The sequence below is a fragment of the Humulus lupulus genome, chromosome 3, assembly GCF_963169125.1.
Source record: "Humulus lupulus chromosome 3, drHumLupu1.1, whole genome shotgun sequence".
Classification (NCBI taxonomy): Eukaryota; Viridiplantae; Streptophyta; class Magnoliopsida; order Rosales; family Cannabaceae; genus Humulus; species Humulus lupulus.
This window is the reverse complement of record NC_084795.1, coordinates 80647441-80665994: the sequence shown is the minus strand read 5'-3', so window position 1 is coordinate 80665994 and position 18554 is coordinate 80647441.

The window sequence follows — 18554 nt, the reverse complement described above, 5'->3', positions numbered from 1 at the left end:
TGAGTCCAATAGTTGATTATCTCGAAAATGGAATTCTTCCAAGAGATCGAAATCAAGCTCGAAGGTTGATGTATCAACTTCCTCGTTACACCATTCTGGATGGAAAGTTATACAGAAGAGGGTACTCCATGCCGCTGCTTAGATGTGTAACTCCTCCCGAAGCTAAGAAGATCATTGAAGAAATTCATGAAGGGTTCTGCGGAGACCATACTGGGGGGCATAGCCTGTCCAAGAAGATTATACGCCAAGGATATTTCTGGCCAACCATTAAAACGGACTCTTTCGAGTACGTGAAAAAGTGCGACAACTGCCAGAGATTCGCCACGATACCCTGAGCTCCACCTTCCGAACTGACCATGTTGACATCCCCATGGCCTTTCGCGGTATGGGGCATCGACCTCATAGGCTCAATCCCAACTGGCAAAGGCGGAGTAAAATATGCCGTGGTCGCCGTTGATTACTTCACAAAATGGACAGAGGCTGAACCATTGGCGACCATAACTTCGAAAAAGATCCTTGATTTCGTGGTAAAAAACATCATATGCCGATATGGAGTACCAAGAAAGATTGTATCTGATAACGGAACCCAGTTCGATTGCGACTTGTTCACCAACTTTTGTGACAAGAACGGTATAATAAAGAGTTTTTCATCAGTGGCTCACCCTCAAGCGAATGGTCAGGTCGAAGCCGTTAACAAAACCCTCAAGAGTTCTCTAAAGAAAAAGTTGGAGGAGGCAAAGGGACGATGGCCCGAGGAATTACCTCAAGTCCTTTGGGGATATAGAACTACAGCTCGGACATCAACGGGACATACCCCGTTCTCTCTAGCGTACGGATGCGAGGCAATGTTGCCCATCGAGGTCGAAATCCCAACGATTCGAACTCAAATTTACGATCAGGACTCAAATCACACTCGGCTCGAAGAAACCCTAGACTTGATCGAAGAAAAAAGGGAAGAGGCTCAGCTGAGAAATGCTGCTTACCAGCAACGAACCACAAGATATTTCAATAAAAGGGTTCGAGATCGAAAGTTCGGAGTGGGAGATCTGATATTGAGACGCGTATTCTTAGCAACCCGAGATCCAGCAGCTGGAGTGCTCGGGCCAAACTGGGAAGGACCATACCAGATAGAATCAGTCATCCGACCTGGCGTATACAAACTTGCGAGATTAGATGGGAGCCTGATACCACGAGCATGGAATGGCGAACACCTTAGACCATATTATCAATAGTGTACGAAGTGTTGCCTGTAACCATGAATTTATATCTGTACTAGTTTGTTTGTTTGTTTCTGAATTTCATCAAATAAAAGGTCTGCTTTGTTTCACATGTAATGTATTTTTATTTTTACAATCTCTCTTAATTTAATAACCTATGGTCACACTCATAGGATATTAAGGGGGCATCATTGGTATACATACCACCAGCTTAAAAAATAAAAAATATAAAGTATTTAGATAGTTCGGACATAACCGAATTATAAAAAATATAAAGTATTTGGATGTAACCAAGTACGCGATTTAGATAGTTCGGACATAACCGAATTATCAAAAACATAAAGTATTTGGATGTAACCAAGTACGCGATCTTAGATAGTTCGGACATAACCGAATTATCAAAAACATAAAGTATTTGGATGTAACCAAGTACGCGATCTTAGATAGTTCGGACATAACCGAATTATCAAAAACAAAGTATTTGGATATGACCAAATACACGAGCTTAGATAGTTCGGATATAACCGACCATCAAGAACCATAAATATTTGAAGTTAACCAGATGTGCAAACACAACAGGTTTGGAACAAACCAGCCAAATTATCGATCGATGATAAATGGGAGCCTAAACCTATTGCGAAATATGTTGAGATCGAGGCTGGAATATCTTAAAGAAAAATAGTTTCGAACTCTTAACCTCGGAACAAAAACTGAGGATGAGGAAAAGTAACTAAACAAAAAAGATATAACCAGATCATTCACATTACATACCATAGAAGTACTTTTGAGTTCATGGTTAAAGTAATATCCGACCTTGATAAGTAACGAGGTCGGAAGCGGATAATTCGAATAAACTATGCATGAATGCATCGAATTTCGAGCCCAAATCCAAACTATGTTTGTATGAATAAATAAACATAACTAGTTCATCAATATAGAATATGCAAAATATTTCGAGCCAAGAAATGTAAAGCATATAAAAGAATAGTAAAGGAAATTGTATCAGCCCCTTGGGCATAAATTAAAATAATTACAGAACTAAGGGGACGCAGCCCCGATAACTGATCTCCCCGAGGCCAGATTCAAGGAAGAGCAGTCTCCTTGGCCTTCTCAGCATCAGTAACACTGGACCCACCAGGATGAATAGCATGACTATCCTCCTGAGCTTCCACCGAAACGGTGCCCGGAGCAGCATTTTCTCTCTCGAGCTTCTCAGCCTTTTCCTTCTCGAGCTGTTCGGCCTCTTCCTTCTCGAGTCGAGCGTTCCATCGCTCGAGAAGCGGCGCCTCGTGGGGACCCAAGAAGCTGGTGTCCAGCTCTTCGTTATAAGCCCACATCCGGTACATGGCTGAGTCGACCGCCTTTTCCTTCTTTTCTTTGTACTCGGCAGTAAGGCGAGCTTTGACATCCTCTATGAGGTTGAAGGTGGCGGTCTTGTCCTCCTCGAGCTTCTTATTGGTCTCCCGAAGCTGGGTGTTATCTTTCTTTTGCTCCTCGAGTTCAGTTTTCAGCTTTCCGAGCTCCTTGGCCATATCCTCACGCTCCTTAACCACTGCCTCGAGCTTAGCATTCGCCGCCTTCAGATCATCGTTCGCTCTAAGGTGGAGGTCCTTCGCCTCTTGGGCATGAGTCCTGCTCGAATGGATCTCGTTATTAAGCTCGTAGTTGAGCTGGACCGTGAAAGCAAGAGCCTGAAGAAAGGAAGAAACCACCATTAGCCTCAAGACAGCATGGATATAAGCGAAAGAAATATGGAAAAATACTTACTGCAGCGGTGTGCTCGATACTCTTCTCGTAGAGAACAATGCGGTCTCGGGTGCCAATTAGGCACTGCCATTGGGGAGCTTCGAAACTGCCGTAGCTCTGGCCGATCCGGGACATGACATCCGAAATCAGCGTAAATCCATGAGGTCCGGCAGCGTTATCCACCACATATGAGTCCATATGGGTGGAGATGGTTAGCTTCTGAGCTTGAGAAGCAGAAGGTCTCTTGGCGAGTTGAGCAGAAGACGTTTGACCCACCACAGGAGGTTGGGACTCAACCACGACAGGGGTACCAGCCAGCGAGGCCGGTGCCACTGCAGAGACGACGGCCTGCGAGGATGGCATCGTCGTGGGGGCGCTGATCTGGCCAGTCGACGCAGCAGCAGAGCTCGAAGCCGGTGGGGGTAGGAGGAGGCGTTTTCTTAGATCTCTTGGAGCCTTTCCCCGGCTGGCGGGTTTTCAGTGACCCTGCCCTGGGGCGTTTGCTCCTCTTGGCACCCGCATTGTCAATAAGGGTGTCAAGGTCGGAGTCCATCTCGCCTGCACAAGTCAACACAGTGAGTCAGTAAAAGAGGTGTACAAGCTACTTCAGTATCACAGACATATAGAGTGATGGTAGAAAAAACCTAACTGGAACTTTCCCCCGAGCTCGAGCTTGGGGACCATGAAATTCCCCCATCTTCAGAAGAGGCGGGGGGAGTGCCTTCCCTATAAGTTGGTGATAACCTCGAGAGGTCCCTATAATCATTGGTCCCATACTGCACAGCTATCCCATTCCACACCTCGTCCGTGGTGTACATAGTGTCGTATTTCCCGAGCCCACTATCAAACCTATGGACATAGTCGTTTACCCAACTCCATATGTAGAAGTGGTATCTATCCTGTGGGCACGAGACTAACCTATTGGGCTTGTGTTTTAGCAAAGTGGGGGACCACATTCTCGAAGTAGGAAGGGTTTTACCTTCATCTGAGTCCGAGCTCGAGGCCTCGTCGTTGGCTTCATTCCCAGATCGCGGACTCCTCAAGCGAACTGGGAGAGATGCCCTCTTTTCTCTCCTCGGAAGAAGGGTGCTTGTGGGCTGTGGCACCTCCTCCCAACGTTCGTATTTTTTGTTAGACCAGTCAGAGGTTGACTGGCCTTCTCCCAACAACCCACAGGCTCGGAGCTTGCCCTCTTGAAGAAGATACGAGAGAGACCTCCTACCATAAGGAAGTCGGAGCAAGGCCTCTCTGTGCTCCCTCATTTCCTTGGTGGGGGAGGGACGCTGAAAATTAGCTGAAAGGCGAAACACATTTCAGCTAAGTATGGTCTTAAGGGCTAAAATTCCGAGCTCAAAAAAAAAAAAAAAAGTAACAAGAGTACTTACGAATCCGCCTGAACGAACGATGTCGAGACAGGGACAGACCGTCTGTCCAGAAAAAAGCCTTTTTGGAGTCAGGAGGGTGGTTTGGAAGATCTTCAAAAATCTTCGTCTCTTTGGGGTAGCTCGAAAGATAAAAAAAACCATCTCCTCCCCGAGCTCGGGAGGGGTTACTCTTCAAACAAAAGAGATATAAAATCTCTTGGGGTGAAGGTCCTGTCCACCCCAGCTCGTGGAACAAGGACCTCAGGGCAGACAGCACCCTGTACGCATTAGTGTTGAGTTGGAATGGAGCCAACCCAACGAAATTAGTGAAGTCTCTGAAAAAGGACTTCAAGGGCAGCAGGGCTCCTGCCCTTATATATTCCTGGCTCCAAGCCGCATATTTCACACTGACATCGCGGCCCCCAGGGGCGAAACAGTTCCGTTCATGACTAGCCGGAGCTCGACACTTTAGGGTGTCCAACGAACCAAGGCCATGGAGGGCCAAAATGTCAGTTATTTGGTCGGTGGTGGTAACCGAGCTCTGGTAGAGCTCGGCTTCAAACATCTCTCTCCTAGGCTGCGAGGACGAAGGTTCCGCCATTAGAGAAAATTGGAGTTCCCCTGGATGATATGCAACCGTGACTTTTAACGCAGGGTCGAGGGGAATTGGCCTAGGTCCTGGGTTGGGCTCCGGATAGATGGCCTCCCGAAGAACTCTTCTCTTCTTTTCAATGACCTCGTCTATCTGACGGAGATAGTGGGCTCGAATGTCCTCTTGCTCGCGCGCAAGCTCGTATTCTTTTATCCGACACTGATTCCGGGCGAACAGCGATTCTGGGCTCGGAGATTTAGGCTCGTAAGGGATGGCTCGCAATAACCCCCACCGTCTTTCCAGATTCTGTGACATCTAACGAGAAAGAAAAAATGGTGAGGGCCATGCATGCAAGAATCACGAGCTTGATGGTATGAGCTCGGGGATTTAGGAACAAGAAATTAAATATTGAGACCCTTACTAAAGAGTCAGAGCGTGTGTTCCCCAGAAAGGGTATTCTTGGGTTTCGTGCATTTGTAAAGGACAAGGGTTTTTACCCGAAAACTTAGTAGACAAGAAACATGGCCTAAAATTTTCAAAACCCAGAAAATTGAAACTTCGCTCAAACGTTAAAACTGGATATAAACCAGTGATGCGAAATCCAGCAGGGGAAGTCTAAGAAACTTGAAAGCCTATCGAAACGAAACCCCTATCTTATTATGCTAAGAACGTAAACTAGCATACACAATAGAACAGTATGGATAAAAAATTGAAAACAAAAATGGCATACTTACACAGTGATGGTGATTGCAGAGAAATCGTCGATTGGAGAAGAGGTTGCAAGAAAGAACTCACTGACTCGAACAGACCAGGATTCCTGTGTTTCTTTGGCCGAGAAAACATGCACAGAGTAGAAACTGTGGCAAGAGGTTTCTGGGTATGTTTTTCTTCTTCTCTTGCTTATGAGGAACAAAAGTGAAGGAGAAGATGAAGCGGGGTCTTGTATATATAGGTGGGAAAACGGATTTAATCAGGAGCGTTGAATAAAATCCTCACTAGATCGAACGGATGGGGATCAATGACAAGAAGGCGCCGAAAAGTTGTCCGACGGACGATCGTGGGCATGTTTCCAAGGTACTCAAGTACCTAAAGTGAGCAATACCTAGCTGACGCGTGTCCATGTTCGAAAGTGTATGACGGTGCGGTTCCTAGAGAAAGTAGTTCAAAAGTTTCCTTCTCTTAGGATTCGAACAAATACTTTTGAGGGGGCAAGATGTTATACCCAGATTTCGAGCCATGGTAAATATGACCTCGAAAGTTGGATTCGCAACAAATGGTCTCATAAGGATTGAAGTATGCTCCAGGATTGTATATCGAGCCTGCAAAGTACGATATATGACCTCGAATATATGAGCTCGAAACGATCTCGATCTCGAAAGGTAGCTCCGAGAACACACTCATCTTCGGGGATGACTTCGGATTGGGGGTCTCGAGCTAGATGTACGTACGATCTCGAAAGACACATGATCTCGGGAGATGCCATTAGCTCGAACAATGACGTGAGACCTGAGATGCTAAAGCCTTAGAGATACGCGATAATCACCTTGAATATTTACAAGTGTTATAAATATGAGATGTAATCCTCATTTATTAATGTAAATCCCCAAGAATCGTGGGATATTATTTGGTCAGTTATGCGTTTCCTGGTCTTCAGGGACGTTTCCTTTTTATATCTGATTATAGGCATTTAAAGCCATTTATTTTATTTACAAAAGAGTAACTACCCAAAATATGTGGGATATTATTCTGCGTCATTCTCTATAAATAGAGAAGCCATGCACCATTGTAAAGGACCGAAATTCTGATCCTTGAGAGAAAACTCTGAAGAATTCATGCTAAAGAATTTTCAGAGATAATCTTAAGATTAATAACAGAGACTCGTGGACTAGGCAGATTTAACTGCTGAACCACGTAAAAAACCGTGTGTTTGAGTTGTTTGTTTCGTTTGGCCATTGTCATTCATTGTTTTTGTGCTCTTCTTTTATCTGTTGACGAAAAACGGCGTCAACAAAATCTAATAATCTAAAACTATAATTATTTAACCCAATCTAAAAAACAAACACTCAAATATTAAATTTTCATATAAACATATTTTTATAACTAAAAGTCAAATTATATACCTAAAAATTAAACTATTAAATTAATAAATTTTCATACTAATAAATTAATTATTTATCATATGATTAAACTAACTAAATCCTAAAACTATATATGTATTTTACTAAAATACTACTATACATATTATTTCCTCTAAATTTGGATATCACTAAATTTTTAACTAATTTTCATCACTAATTATTATTCTTACCTATTTTAATTACATAATCAGAAATTATATATATAATATAACAAATAACAATATATTAACAATATTAAACAAATTATACATAAAACCCTAAATATATTTATGCAAAAAATATAAAAAAAACAAAAAAATTACAAAGAAAATGTGAAATACCTCTAAAACCGCTGGTAAACAATGCAAAACCTGAAAATAATACCACAAAAATCTCATTATAGAAGACCAAAACTGAAAAAAAATTGAAAAATTTATACAACAAAAAAACTGAAATATATGTAAATGCTTACCTTAATAAACCTATAGCTACCTAAATCTTCTTTGGAAGGGAAGCTTTGACCAAAACCAAAGCTTTTGGGGGCCGAAATACCGAAAAAATGAAGAAGGGGGCGGAGAAAACGGTGTTTTGTTTATGCCGTTTCAGAGAGAATGAGCTCTCTGTTTGGGGAAGATGAAGATTATAAAGACCCTATACCGAGAACATGTTCTCAGTATAGGGTCATCGGTACAGAAAATAAAATGAAAAAACCGCGTAAAAATGGCGCGGTACCAAATTAACTACACCGAGAACGTGTTCTCGGTTTAGTGTTAACGGTAAATCTTTTTTTTTTTTGTAGTGTTTAAAATGTAACACTAATAGTAAAATCACACATGTTACACACTATTCACTTATTAAATTAATTAACCAAACAAACAATTAACAAATTTAAATTCAAAAGATTATACCAAACAATTCTAACAATTAAATAAAATAATAAACAATCAAATAAAACAAATAATCAACCAAATAAAATAACAACACTTAAATAAAATAATTCATCACACTTAACATTTAAATAAAATAAATCACAAAAATTTAAATAATCTAAAAAAAAAAATTTGGTGCGCTACAGTATATATATAATGTAGTTACAAGAGATTTTCTACAAATTTTTAAGAAATTATGAATAATTTAAAATACCATAATTAAAATTCAAACAGAATGTTAGACATATACTTATTTGATATTTATCTATTAAATTAAATATATATAAAAAATCCAGCAAACATTTTTCACTTCCCTCTCGTCAGTAAGAAACTAATATTTTAATAATTTATAATAAGAAATATATATATATAAATATGTGGCATATATATAATAAATAACAAAAAAATTATAAACATGTAAATATTTATTTAAAAAATAAAATTATAAACATTTAAGTAGAAAACAATACATTAAATAGAATGCAAAATCAATATTTAAAAAAATAGAAATTCATTACTAACAGAGAAGGAAGAGAAACAATGAAAATGCAAAAGACAAAATACACTAAGAAATCTTTTATGAGTAGGAATATTCCTAAACTAATTAATTATCTACACTTCTATATATTATTACTATAGATTACTGTGGATTACTATAGATATGTGATATAAATACAACTGCCAATTGGGATGGGTATGGGAGAAAACACATTAAAAAAATAGAGAAAAGTCGGAGGGCGTTGATAATTCCAACCAATCGTTCTTTTCGCATAACGACAACTTTCAATAGTTTGTCATTTATAAATTTAATATTAATACTTTTTTATTGCAAACTTTGCAAAATTAATATTTAAAAAAATAGAAATTCATAGAGAAACAATCAAAATGCAAAAGACAAAATACACTAAAGAATCTTTTATGAATAAGGAATATTCCTAAACTAATTAGTCATCTACACTTCTATATATTACTATAGATATATATATATAATAAAAATATATGTACACACACCATGCAACAATAATTTCTGATATATTACTAATTATTCCTACTTCTTTAAATAGAAGATGAATATATAGACCCATCCATGGTATCATAGAGTTGAAAGAGAGTAAAAAATTGTCTGAATTATTTTTGGCTCAGTCCATGTAACAATGAAATTTTGAAATTATTATCCTTGATAAATCATTATATCTATCATCATATAACGATAAAGCTCATTTTGATAAATCAATTATTTTATGGAAATATGTTAATATATTTTTTTAATAATTTAATGTCTTTTTTGATAACGTTTAAATTAAAATGTAAAAAATAACCTATAAATCTAGTTAAAACAACTAAGTCAATTCGGAAAAATAACATAAAAAGCAATTAAATTAATCTTAAAACCCCTAGACAACCCTTATATCAATCTAATAAGCAATCCATAAATCTCATAAACAATCTATAAAACAACATGTTAAGCAACTCCTGAAAACTCCTTAAGCAATTCATAAAGCAACATATTAAGTAAACTAAGTCTTAAAACTCCAAAGCAACCCATAAAAGCACCTTGTTATGCAAACTTTGAAAATCCAAAACAACTTATAAAGCAACTATTGGAACTCTTTAAGCAACCTATCACTACTACAAAAAAAGCTTTTCACTGCGGTTTTTTTACTCAATACACTGCGGTTTTCGAGAGTATTGAAAAGCGCAGTGTATTCGACCGCAGAGAAAAATGGTATGCCAACCGCGGAGAAAAGTGTCACTTTTCTCTGCGGTTGTAATAAGCCAACCGCAGAGAAAGATGTACTTTTCTCCGCGATTTTTTTAAAACAACCGCTGAGAAAGAAAGACTTTTCTCCGCGGTTTTATTGAAAAAACCGCAGAGAAAAGTAGTTTAATTTTTCAAAATTTTGACGAAGCATAACTTTGTGCTCAGTTCTCTGTTTTTGGTGTTTTTTTTTTTAACTTGGGTATTTTTTCGAGATCTATCTAGCTGCATACAAAAGAAACCTGAAAACCTGAAAAAAAAAAAAAAACAAAATTTTCAGGTTTTGTCACCGAAAAATCTGAAGAAAAAAAATTCAGCAACCAAATTAATGATTTATGAAAAACCTCTCAAAATTTTGATTTCTATTTGTCTATTTCACACAAAATAAACTCTAAAAATAATGATGAAAAAAAAAACAAAAAACTATACAAACAAAGATATATAGATCATTACCTATTTTGAAGCTCAAGAACACAATGCATGCCCAAAAATACAGTGAAAATGGACAATTTTTCGACCAAATCCTAACCATTTTTACTACCAAAAACCTGAAAATAGACAAATATTAAGCATCAACTTCAGTTTTTAACTAAGATTTAGCTAAAAAAGATGAAAAAAAAATAGTAAGATGAAGGTTGAAAGACGTACCGCCGTTGTTGAAGAAGTTTTTTCGCGAAATGAAGTAGGTTTACGAACCCTGTGGGGAAGAATGAGTTTATATATAGGTCTGGAACCTTTTCTCCGCGGTTTTCTTAAGAAAACCGCAGAGAAATAAAGACTTTTCTCCGCGGTTTTATTGAAAAAACCGCAGAGAAAAGTAGTGTAATTTTTCAAAACTTTTACCAAGCATAACTTTTTGCTCGGTTGTCCGTTTTGATTGTTTTTTTTTTTTAACTTTGATATTTTTTCGAGATCTATCCAAATAAAATACTATTTTCTTTGGATAGATCTCAAAAAAATATCAAAGTTAAAAAAAAAAACAATCAAAACGGACAACCGAGCAAAAAGTTATGCTTGGTAAAAGTTTTGAAAAATTACACTACTTTTCTCTGCGGTTTTTTCAATAAAACCGCGGAGAAAAGTCTTTATTTCTCTGCGGTTTTCTTAAGAAAACCGCGGAGAAAAGTAGTGCAACTTTTCTCTGCGTTTTTCTCCCACTTTTCCTACTTTACATTGCGTTTTAAAAAAAAACCGCAGTAACAAAGTTCCTAAGTGTCCTTCAATCCTTTTCTCTGCGCTTTTTATTTTAGATTGAAAAAAAAGCGCAGAGAAACCCTATATTTGTAGTAGTGTATAAAGAACCTTGATAAACAGCTCATAAAGCAGCATGTTAAGCAACTATTGAAACTTCTAAGTAACCCATAATCCTCATAAGCAACATGTAAAATAACATGTAAAGCAACTCTTGAAACTCCTCAATATCCCATAAAGCATCATGTTAAGCAATCATTGAAACTGTAAAACAACCCCGTACATCAACCTATTAAGAAACACAGTCTTCATAAACAACATATAAACCCACATTTTAAGCATCCCATATAGCAACATTTTAAGCAACTCATAATCCTTATAAGAAACCCTTCAAACTCTTTAAGCAACATGTAAAATAACCTATTAAGAAACTCTTCAAACTTCTTAAGCAATCCATAAAACAACTTAATAAACAACTCATAAAGTAACTTGTAATGCAACCCTTGAAACTCTTAAGCAACATATACCTCACAAGTAACATATAAAGAGACGATAAGCAACCTTTGAAATTCTAACCAACTTCTTAAGCAACCCATAATCCTTATAAGTAACATATAAGACAATCATTCAAACTTTTTAAGCAACTCGTAAAACAACTTATTAAGAAACTCTTCAAACTTCATAAGCAATCCATAAGGAAACTTGTTATGCAACCCTTGAAACTTTTAAGCAACTGATAATCCTCATAAGCAACATAAAAACGACATGTTAAGTAACCCTTGAAATTTCTAGGCAACTCTATATAGCTACCTTTTAAGCAACCCATAATCCTCATAAGCAACATATAAAACAACCCCCCTTCAAACTCTTTAAGCATCCCATAAAACAACCTATTAAGAAAATCTTCAAACTTCTTAAGCAATCCATAAAGTAACTTGATAAACAACCCATAATGCAACTTGCTATGCAACCCTTAAAACTCTTAAGCAACACATAATCATTATAAGCAACATATAAAGCAACCTATTGAGCAACCCTTGAAATTTTTGAAGCATTTCTATATAGCAACCTCTTAGGCAACCCATAATCTTCGAAAGCCCCATATAAAACAACATTTGAAATTTCTATGCAACCCATAAAGCAACTTGTCAAGCATTGAATATTTTTAAGTTAGATTACACATTGAGTTGCTTAAGTTGTTGTAGGTTGCTTGAGTTACTGTAAATTGGATCTCAGTTACCTATCAATTGCATGATTTGTATGAATTGACTATCACTGTCAATATCTTCTTATTTTTATGTTAGTTTTTCAGGAGTATTATCTTAATTAATTATTTTATTATCATAGCTTTATAATTAAATCGTTTATTAGAGAAATCTTAGTACACGTGACTGTTGGGAAAACTTATACAAGATCTTTATTTATTTTCATGTAGATCTAATATTAAACAAATTAATATGAGATAACCTAGAACATGTTTCTAAAATTGAATTAAAAGAGAAACAAAAATAAGAATACTTACAGTATACGCAGCGGAATGAAAGAGTCCTTCCTTCAGTTTCTCTAACTCTTGTATCCTTTCTGTCGCAGAGTATTATCAAGAAACTGAACCATTCTTCTAATTTCTTCACAGTCTTCCAATGTATCCTTAGAATCACCTAAACTATAGTGGGCAATTCTCAACACATGAGATAGATACAGAGAGAAGAAGAGAAAATAACAAAGAGGCTTAGAAAATGACTTGTGTTTAAAGATAATCTAAAACTTATCAGAAAATCTGACTTGCACTACAAGAATAAAGCCTATTAGCGGCAGACTAAGTTCGCCTGTAATGTACAGTATATTAGCGGCGGACTTGGGGTTCTGCCGCTAATAATAAGTGAGTATTTAAAAAAATATTAAAAAATGTATTAGCGGTGGACTGTACAACTATTAGCAGCAGAGGCTCCGCCGCTAATATTCCAAAATAAATGCCCGGGAACAGTTTTTAAAATTTATTAGCGGCGGATAATCACCTTTATTAGAGGTGGACTATCCGCCGCTAATACTATCAGCAGCGGGTAATCACCTTTTATTAGAGGTGGGCTACCCGCCGCTAATAATATTATTGGCTGCGGGAGAAACTAATAGCGGCGGGTCCCGCCGCTAATAATATTATTGGAACTGCCCATTTCCTCTTAGCATCTGTTCTCAAACTAATCCCTCTTCGCCCATTTCCTCCGCCCATTTGCTCTTCGTGACTCTCCCTAATGCCGAGCCTCTCCAGTCCCTAACGCCGAATCCATCTCGAACTGCTCTCTCTCCCTAACACCAAGCCTCTCCAGTCCCTCACGCTGATTCACCACAAACACGCGAACCCAATTGCCTCTTCTCTAAGCTTAAACCCAGGTGAACCACTTTCTCGCATATGTATATATATATATATAACAATGTATCTATATTCATATTGTGCTCTAAATGTTTTTATACTTCTCTCAGGCAACAACAACTAGTGACCCACGCCGATTGGCCTCCTTCGCCATTGACCCATACCTCTCAGGCGTAAGTTTTAGTGTTTGAATTATCCATTGTTCCATTTTTTTCTACTGTTTATGTTTATGCTTCAAAAATGATATGATTTGCTTTGTGGAGCAAAATTTTCTATTTGTACTCTATGATAATTTTGTAGTGTATGATATGATTGTGCTCTAATGATATGATTTGCTGTGTATTTTTGTGTATCTTTCATGATGGTGTCTTTCTGTGTCACCTCCTTCACACCGAGCAGACCCACTATACATATGTAATCTGTTTTATTCTTATATATATATATATCATGTGTGTTTTGTTCTCCACATTTATTGTTGATTAAATGGTTAAGTAAAATTTGTATCACACTTATAATCTCTTTCTGTAGTATCTAGAAATTATTAATATAGTTTGTTAATTATTTTGTGTTTATAATTTTTATGTGAAATTTATTAATATTATAGAAAAATTAGGATGGATTTATTATTTTAATTTAAACCAAACAAGTGCATGCATTTTAAGCACTTGCAAAAGTTAGATTAATAAATTGATTAAAATAAATATGCTTGTGTAGGTCGTTGTTGTAAGTGGTATAGAAACACTTGTTTTATACTAGCTATTTTTGTGCTCTCTGCTTTAATTATCTTCAATGGTGAATAATGGTGTATTTTATACTTATTTGCAATGTAATGCCGAACCAACAGATTAATTGCATTTTTTTATACTTATTTTTATATTATTTTGGTTTGAATTTTTTTTCATGTATCTTTTGGTCTTAATTTTTTTCTTTATCAGAACAGCGACACACACACGACCTTGGCACACCCTCGACAGGTGTGGATATATCTTTTGTATTTTCTGAATAATTTATTTTGTATTTGTTTAGTGCACAATATTTGAGTTTTGAGTCCTTTAGTTAATATCCTTGGTATGTAAATCTTGACATCTATTATTAAGATATATGTTTGTTCTTACTTTATTTTTTAATTGCTTTCTTTCTTGCTATTTTTTTTTGTCCACGGAGTGAAAATTAGTAAGAAAGATGAAAATCAAAATAAATAGGAATATATAAATAATTATAGGACTGTTTTGGTTAAAAACAAAATTTAAGTGATAATTTAAATTAATTTATAAAATATAATAATAGATGGTTTAGTATTAAGTAAAATATAATGTTTTTGTTAATATTGAATAAAGAGGATTTAAACTTGATCAATCAGATTATTAGCACCCATATTTTCTTTATCACCATTTTCTTAATTATTTAATATTAATTAAACTAAGTGCTAGAAAAATATACAAATTCAATTAAAATTAATTTAAATTTTATAAATTTTTTTTAATGTTTGAAATATTTATTAGATTTTATTAATAAATTTTGAATTATTATTTATTTAAAAAAATTTGTAATTATTTTTTAAATTAAAATTGAAACAAACTAATTATATCACGTCTGTGTTCCTCCATTGCCATTATTAGCGGCCACACCAAATTTTTTGAACTACTTACTATTTTTTGTCAAAAAATAAAGTATTTAGTCAAATAAGTGAAAGCTTTTATAGTACTATCTAACTTTCATCGCAACTTGATATTTTTAATAGGGAAACTAATTTTGTTTAGATTGTGAAATTTTTTGAAACAAATTTAAGATAGTTTATTTAATAAAAAAAGTGAGTATAGAAAAAAACAACAACAATAAGTGCATATTATCATGTTATTTTGTTATTTTTTCTCCTTTTTTCTTGAACATATGTTATTATTATTATTATAATTTGTAAAAATAGAACAAAAAAATTAATTAGTAGTTAATTTATTTTCTCAGTCCCGGTATGCTTGTGATTGATGGTTGTTGACTACAACCATCAATTACAGGGATATCGACACATAAATGATAAGTTTAAAATATTATTTGTACGCCCTGGTTTTCCCACGGGCTGTTAGCGAGCTGAGATACGGCCTAATCATGCCTACCACGTGGACATCCCCAAGACCGGAGCTGCCATCGAAAGATCCTACCTCCTTAGCTCGAGGTAACCTAAGGGTTCGCCAAGATTAGACTGAGTTTGGACTCTGAAGGCCACAGGTCGAGGGAAGCATCCAGCTCGTGGTACGAGCTAGAGTTGGAGGCTGTGACCTTTTATAAAGTCAACCATGCAAGGTAAGCGTGCATATATCAGACATCACGTGTCTGATATATCCCTGACTTCTCGGACACACAGCATGAACGTGCGCATTCAGACACCCACGACTGGGTTGGGCCGTGCGGCCCATTATCCCCCTTACCTATTGATTAGACAACACTTCATGTGTCAGGTTTTGGGAATTAATCATGAATGTCACAGAAGTGACATGATAGGTAAGAAGGTCACGGGATGACCTTCTTACCAACTCCCAGGTGTCCTTTCCTATAAATATGAAGACCCTGGGAGTTGCAAAGGGTTGGATTCTATTGTGTAAGGAAATACCCTATAAAAGAATACCAAGCATATAGCAATAATATTGACTGGTGGAGTAGAAGGATTTTAATCTTTGAACCACCTAAAAAACGTAATTGTGTCACCAGTCCATCTCCAAAAGATCATCCATCTGCTTCGGTTTATAGTTAAGCACTAATCCCTTCCTCTGATTTTCTTAATTACCTGTTGGCGAAGAACCGCGTCAACAAATACGATTAGCTATATGCTCGGGATTTAATAAAAGTTTATATTAAACAAATAATCATGAAAATAAAACATGTGAGTAAAGTGATTGACCAAGTCAAAAAATGATTTCTATTATTTTATTGATAATAAAATGAGATTATAAAGAATTTGAGTTTTAATTAAGGCATAAAACCCAAATAGTGACATATCTAGACTATATATATAGGTTAATTAAAGACTTTGTAGTACCATCATCTAAGCATGCTAAGTTAGTTTTGGAATCGTTTAATTTCTGCACCCAATAACCTTATCTTCTTCCTTTAGCTAGGCATAAATGTGTTTGACAAAAAGAATAAAAAAACCAAGACATAAATGTGCACTTGTTCTTCTTACATAATATATTGGAAAATAAAATGGAAAAAAAAAAATATTAGAGCTAGTTTTCAAATTCCGTTCATTACTTTCCTTACCCCTCATGGTGATCATCATCATCATTAATTATGAGAGATCACAAGGCTATCTCTTAATTCCTCATGTGAAATTAATGATAAGAGGGAAATGTTAGTGAGCCATATTGCTATCTATTTGTACTGAATAGCTCGTGTCTAAGGCACGAGCAACGCGTTAACAATGTTACTTTTTCTCTTGCGTTTTGCTCCTTGCCAGAAGACCAAAAGTGATTTAGAAAAGAATGAGTAAAAAATATATTTTCGTTTTGAATTCTTGTATGTGAAGAAAGTAAATAATAATATAAACAAATAGTTCATAATATATAATTTATTTCTCTTGGCTTGAAAATTGAATTGACTGTGTTACTTATTGAATTTAAGTTTTTTTTTTTATTATGTATTTTTCCACTCCTCTAGTTCTCTAACAATTTTTTTTGTTTAATAAATTGATAGTTTGTAAAATGATAACTTGGTTGTAAATTAATATTTTTCTAAATATTTAATTAAACTATTTACAACTTCACAAATAGTTTATTAATTTGGAAAAAATAAAAGGCTTCATTCTCCCATTAAAAAAATAATAATGACTACATTGCAAATTAAAAAAATATAGATAAATAGTTATTCTTAAAAACTCCAATTAGGTGTAAATGAAAACTTAAACGAGGAGATTCAACAAAAAAGAAAACTAACACACTTATTGCCTTAAGTAGTTTGTTTTTTAAAAAAACTAACTATATACAGTGGAGAAACTTTATAATAATATATTGGAAAGGAAACACCAAATAAAATATCAAAAAAAAAAACTAACACACTTATCACACCGAGTAGTTTGTTTTAAAAAAAGATAACTATGTACATTGAGAAACTTCATAAGAACATCTCTAAATGAGTGCCTAAAAACAGGTGCAATGCTATGTTTATCATATCTTATAAAAAGTACAACTCCAATGATATTCTAAAAAGTGTGCCAAATTTGACATATGTTAAAAGTTGTCTCAAATTTGGCACAAAATATAGCACGAGCTAAATTTGGTACATTAAATTGTATTTTTTTATTTACCATATTGCCACTAATTATTATAATTGAGTAATTGACAATTAATGATCAATCATATATTAGTTTTTTATTTATTTTAATAGAAAATTTATTGGAGTTCATAATTTGGATAAAAAAAAATTGATTATTGTATGTTTTCAATAAATATTAAATGAATTATTGACTTTTTTATTTTAATTTTTATCTTGTGCATTGGAGCACAATTGCAAATATTGTGCCAAATATAACATTAGTTTATTTTTTGTGCTAAAGTTAATAACGTATTGGAAAGGAAACACATTAAGGGGACCTCATATGACCAAATAATACAGAAGATATGATATTAGGATCTCCCAATAAATACAAACCAGAAAGAAACAATTAATAAGTGGCGTTAGAATGCTCTGATTTTTAGTTCAAATGATAAAAAATGTTCAATGATAACTGTTCAAACATTCATAAATACTTTTACATCTATCTATTATGGCATGTATATAAATACTCTACTATGAAAGGATGACAAGAAATTTGAGCTTTATATTGAAAATTACAAGTTAAAATCATAGCCAATTAGAGTCAATATTCTTAAAATGTAAGCAGATTATATAAAATGACATGAATAAATTAAAATAATTAACAAAAATATACACTTACAGTAAACTGAGTAAGTGTTTCAATTCCCTTGAAGCTTGCCAATTTGTTTTTTGCAGTCGATAACCATTTGAAATTTTTACACCCCTTGAAACCCTGAAAACTAACATATACCCATTTCATTTTTTGATATATGGATGAAGAAAATGTGTTTGCCTCGTCTTTTCTGATATTCATTTTCTATGTTAATTCATAGATAGTTATTTGTTTCTTCTTAATAGTTGGGATTTTATTTATTTGATCTGTTGATACGAGGGTTGCTAAATAATATATGAAAATCCCATGTTATTTTTTTTTAATTTATGTCAGTATCTTTCTCCAACATCTTAATGCTACCAATTTTATTAACT